The sequence below is a fragment of the Cryptomeria japonica genome, unplaced genomic scaffold, assembly GCF_030272615.1.
Source record: "Cryptomeria japonica unplaced genomic scaffold, Sugi_1.0 HiC_scaffold_56, whole genome shotgun sequence".
Classification (NCBI taxonomy): domain Eukaryota; kingdom Viridiplantae; phylum Streptophyta; class Pinopsida; order Cupressales; family Cupressaceae; genus Cryptomeria; species Cryptomeria japonica.
In genome coordinates this window covers 272,501-278,191 of record NW_026728878.1, presented here as the reverse complement: position 1 = coordinate 278,191, position 5,691 = coordinate 272,501, and the positions used below count along the sequence as shown (strand labels likewise).

General features: G+C 63.1%; 1 non-coding gene across 1 annotated transcript; it reads left to right on the top strand.

The window, feature by feature from the left end:
• Positions 1 to 3,543: 3,543 nt before the first annotated feature.
• Positions 3,544 to 3,662, top strand: LOC131863156 (5S ribosomal RNA). The gene has a single exon (XR_009362091.1). It is a non-coding gene; the product is annotated as a 5S ribosomal RNA (ribosomal RNA).
• The last annotated feature ends 2,029 nt before the right edge of the window (positions 3,663 to 5,691 follow it).

Here is a 5,691-nt window from a genome sequence, read left to right as displayed (position 1 = left end):
ACCGCGGCGAAGGTGCGCACCCGGGGCAAACCGGGCTCCGACTTCGTGCACGCCGCACCTTGGAGCACACTTCGGAGCGCTCCTTGGTGCGCACCATGGTGCCCACCAGGCCGCGCAACCCAGCCAAGGTGTGCGCACCAAGGTGCACGCGAGGTGCGCACCCGGGGCAAACCGGGGTCCGACTTCGTGCACGCCGCACCTTGGAGCACACATCGGGGCGCTCCCGGGTTCGCACCGGCGTTGCGCACCGTGGTGGGCACCTCGGAGCACACCAAGGTGGGCAGCGAGGTGCGCACCTTTGATGCGATGCCTTCACTAATTTCCATAAAAGGCAAAAAAAAAACGAGATTTTAAAATTTCCGTTTTGAAAGATAGTGAGAAAAAGGGAATGCTGGTGCCATCTTGAGCCCGCCCTGGTGCGCAGCCCAGCCAAGGTTTGCGCACCAAGGTGCCCACCCTGGCGAAGGTGCGCGCCCGGGCAATTAACCCAACTTCCAACTTCGCGCGCGCCAGGGTGGGAGCGCACCCAACAACCGGGCCTGGGAAGAGCCAATGCGAGAAACCCCACCAAACTCTCTGACAAAAAAAGAGGGGGCGCTCCAGTAACCCCGCTTCGGAGCGCACCCTGGGCAAACCCAGCCAAGGTGCCCACCCCGGCCAAGGTGCAGGCGAGGTGCGCACCCGGGGCAAACCGGGCTCCGACAACGTGCACGCCGCACCTTGGAGCACACTTCGTAGCGCTCCCGGGTGCGCACCTCAGAGCACACCAAGGTGGGCAGCGAGGTGCGCACCTTTGATGCGCTGCCTTCACTAATTTCCAGAAAAGGCAAAAAAAAAAGGAGATTTTAAAATTTCCGTTTTGAAAGATAGTGAAAAAAACGGAACGCGCGTGCCATCTTGAGCCCGCCCTGGTGCGCAGCCCAGGTAAGGTGCCACCCTGGCAAAGGTGCGCACCCGGGCAATTAACCCTACTTCCGACTTCGTGCGCGCCAGGGTGGCAACCGGGCCTCGGAAGAGCCAATGCGAGAAACCCCACCAAACGCTCCGACAAAAAAAGAGGCGGCGCTCCAATAACCCCGCTTCGGAGCGCAGCCGGGGCAAACCAAGCCAAGGTGCCCACCCCGACGAAGGTGCACGCGAGGTGCGCACCCGGGGCAAACCGGGCTCCGACAACGTGCACGCAACACCTTGGAGCACACTTCGAAGCACTCCCGGGTGCCCACCGGCGTTGCGCACCGTGGTGGGCAGCGAGGTGCGCACCTTTGATGCGCTGCCTTCACTAATTTCCAGAAAAAGGCAAAAAAAAATGAGATTTTAAAATTTCCGTTTTGAAAGATAGTGAAAAAAAAGGAACGCGGGTGCCATCTTGAGCCCGCCCTGGTGCGCAGCCCAGGCAAGGCATGCGCACCAAGGTGCCCACCCGAGGTGCACACCCGGGGCAAACCGGGCTCCGACTTCGTGCAGGCCGCACCTTGGAGCACACTTCGGAGCGCTCCTTGGTGCGCACCATGGTGCCCACCAGGGCGCACCCGGGGCAAACCGGGCTCCGACTTTGTGCACGCCGCACCTTGGAGCACACATCGGAGCGCTCCCAGGTTCGCACCAGCGTTGCGCACCTTTGATGCGCTGCCTTCACTAATTTCCAGAAAAGGCAAAAAAAAACGATATTTTAAAATTTCCGTTCTGAAAGATAGTGAAAAAAACGGAACGCGGGTGCCATCTTGAGCCCTTCCTGGTGCGCAGCCCAGGCAAGTTGTGCGCACCAAGGTGCCCACCCTGGCGGAGGTGCGCGCCCGGGGCAAACCGGGCTCCGACTTCGTGCACTGCATGGTGCCCACCAAGGCGCGCAACCCAGCCAAGGTGCCCACCGCAGCGAAGGTGCACGCGAGGTGCGCACCCGAGGTGCACACCCGGGGCAAACCGGGCTCCGACTTCGTGCACGCCGCACCTTGGAGCACACTTCAGAGCGCTCCTTGGTACGCACCAGGGCGCGCAACCCAGCCAAGGTGCTCACCCCGGCGAAGGTGCACGCGAGGTGCGCACCCGGGGCAAACCGGGCTCGGACTTCGTGCACGCCGCACCTTGGAGCACACATCGGAGCGCTCCCGGGTTCGCACCAGCATTGCGCACCTTTGATGCGCTGCCTTCACTAATTTCCAGAAAAGGCAAAAAAAAGAAAAAAATGAGATTTTAAAATTTCCGTTTTGAAAGATAGTGAAAAAAACGGAACGCGGGTGCCATCTTGAGCCCGCCCTGGTGTGCAGCCCAGGCAAGTTGTGCGCACCAAGGCACCCACCCTGGCCAAGGTGGGTCACGGGGTGGGTCCTAGGGTGGGTAACGGGGTGGGTACTAAGGTGCGTGCCAAGGTGGGTCATAGGGTGGGTGCCAAGGTGGGCACCAGGGTGGGTGTGCACCAACCCTAGCCAGGGTAGGTCACGGGGTGGTTGTCGGGGTGGGCGTCAAGGAGCCAAGATGGGTGGCAAGTAGCCAAGTTGCGTGCCAAGGTGGGTGTCGGGGTGGGTGCCAAGGATCCAAGGTGGGTGCCAAGGAACCAAGGTGGGTGTCTGGGTGGGTGCCGAGGTGGGAGCCAGGGTGGGTCCCAAGGTGAGTGCAAAGGTGGGTGCCAGGGTCAAGGTGAGTGCCAATGTGGGTTCCAAGGTGCCAGGGTCAGGGTGAGTGCCAATGTGGGTTCAAAGGTGCTAAGTTGGGTGCGAGGTTGGGTGCGAGGGTGGGTGGGTGCCAAGGTGTGCTAGGTGGAAGCCCGGGTGGGTCGGCATCCCATGGGTGTCGAGTTGGGTGCCTGATGGGTGCTTCTTGTCAAGTTTTAGTCGTCGGGACTCATTTCGAGCCTTAGAGGTCGTTTCTTGTCCGGTTGCCCTGTCTTCGACCTGGGAACCCAATTTTGGTCCTCGGGTCCCATTTTTTTTTGTCTCGCATCCCACTTTTGGCCTGTGGCCTTTTCGGGGTCGATTCTCGTTTTGGGCATCAGAGCATGTTTCTTCTCCTAAAACCCAATATTTGTTTATTAAGTCTCGGAACACATTTTTGTTCTCGTGGACCCATCATGGGTCTTGGAACGCATTTGTGGTCCTTGGGTCCCATTTTGCATCCCGAAACTTGTGTTTTGGTGCTTGATCCCTATTTTGGGTGCCCACCTTGCACCAAGTGCGCACCCGGGGCAAACCGAGCGCCTTGGTGCACCGGGGCAAGATCGAGCGTGCACCCGAGGCGCCCCGAACATGCACCAAGGTGCACTCGGCCCACATGTGAGCGCAGGTCGTTGCGCCCGAGGTGGTGTGTGGGCACCGCGTTGCAGACGGGACACTGCACGCACACGACGCCCCCTCCAGGTGCACGCACGTAGGCCGGGCCGGGTGCACACCCGACGCCCTAGCAAGGTGCGCGCACCCGGGCAGGGCTCACACTTGGCGAACGGGGCGCACTTCGCGAGGGAGGGTGTGCACCTCGACGGGGGTGGGTGGCCGGGGTGGATTCGCACGTGGGTCGCGGTTTGCTAAGTACACACTGCGACAAGCTCATAACGGGTGCGATCATACCAGCGTTAGTGCACCGGATCCCATCAGAACTCCGCAGTTAAGCGCGCTTGGGCCGGAGTAGTACTGGGATGGGTGACCTCCCGGGAAGTCCCGGTGTTGCACCCTTTTTTAGTTTTTCGCCGGGCGTCGCAATGCTATTTGAATAAACCTTTTGCCCGTTTGCGTTCTCGTCGGGGCCGGGCCGGGCCGGGGTGCGCTGCCCGCACTACCGCGCGCGCGGGGGCGACACCGAGCGCGCACCCGAGGCGCCCCGAGCACACAGGCCACGGTGCAACCCGGGCGTTGTGCGCGCACCCCGGTGCGCCCGAGGTGCTGCGCGCGCACCCAGGTGAAATCGGTGTGCACCTCGGCCAGTGCGCGCTCGGTCGAGTCGCGCACGTTGGCCAAGGTGCACGGTGATGTTTCTTACTCTAAGGTTCCGCACCAGACGCCCGGGACAGGTGAGCGAAGCTGGGCGGGGCCGGGTGCGCGGCCGGGGCAGGTGCACGCAGCTGGAGAGAGCTTTGGAGCACACTTCGGAGCGCACCAATGATGCGCTCCATTCAAAAGTTTCCTGAAAAGGCAAAAAAAGTTGAGATTATAGAATTTCCCACTTGAGAGATTGTAAAAAAAAAAAATTTAAAATGAAGGAAACGCGGGTGCCAAGGTGTGCGCAGCCCAGCCAAGGTGTGCGCACCAAGGCGCCCACCCTGGCGAAGGTGCACGCAAGGTGCGCACCCGAGGCAAACCGGACAATTAACCCAACTTTCGACTTCGCGCGCACCTTGGAGCGCACTTCGGAGCGCTCCTTGGTGCGCACCAATCTTGGGCACCTCGGAGTGCACCATGGCGCCCACCAAGGTGCGCACCCGGGGCAAACCGAGCTCCGACTTCGTGCGCACCTTGGAGCGCACGAAAGGTGCGCACCATGGCGCCCACCAAGGTGCGCAGCCCAGCCAAGGCGTGCGCATCAAGGTGCGCACCCTGGCGAAGGTGCGCACCCGGGGCAAACCGAGCTCCGACTTCGTGCGCACCTTGGAGCGCACAAAAGGTGCGCAACCCAGCCAAGGTGTGCGCACCCCGGTCAAACCGAGCTCCGAATCGTGCGCACCAGAGGTGCACGCCATCGTGCGCACCTTGGAGCACACTTCGGAGCCCTCCTTGGTGCGCGCCGATGTTGCGCACCTCGGAGCGCACCCGGGGAAAACAATGCAATTAACCCGACTTTCGACTTCGTGGGCACCTCGGAGCGCTCTCGGGTTCGCACCTCGGAGCACACCGAGGTGCCCACCCTGGCGAAGGTGCACGCGAGGTGCGCACCCGGGGCAAACCGGGCTCCGACTTCGTGCACGCCGCACCTTGGAGCACACTTCGGAGCGCTCCTTGGTGCGCACCAGGGCGCGCAACCCAGCCGAGGTGCCCACCCCGGCGAAGGTGCACGCGAGGTGCGCACCCGGGGCAAACCGGGCTCCGACTTCGTGCACGCCATGGTGCCCACCGCGGCGAAGGTGCACGCGAGGTGCGCACCCGGGGCAAACCGGGCTCCGACTTCGTGCACGCCGCACCTTGGAGCACACTTCGGAGCGCTCCTTGGTGCGCACCATGGTGCCCACCAGGGCGCGCAACCCCGCCGAAGGTGCACGCGAGGTGCGCACCCGGGGCAAACCGGGCTCCGACTTCGTGCACGCCGCACCTTGGAGCACACTTCGGAGCGCTCCTTGGTGCGCACCATGGTGCCCACCAGGGCGCGCAACCCCGCCGAAGGTGCACGCGAGGTGCGCACCCGGGGCAAACCGGGCTCCGACTTCGTGCACGCCATGGTGCGCACCGCGGCGAAGGTGCGCACCCGGGGCAAACCGGGCTCCGACTTCGTGCACGCCGCACCTTGGAGCACACTTCGGAGCGCTCCTTGGTGCGCACCAGGGCGCGCAACCCAGCCGAGGTGCCCACCCCGGCGAAGGTGCACGCGAGGTGCGTACCCGGGGCAAACCGGGCTCCGACTTCGTGCACGCCGCACCTTGGAGCACACTTCGGAGCGCTCCTTGGTGCGCACCATGGTGCCCACCAGGCCGCGCAACCCAGCCAAGGTGTGCGCACCAAGGTGCACGCGAGGTGCGCACCCGGGGCAAACCGGGGTCCGACTTCGTGCACGCCG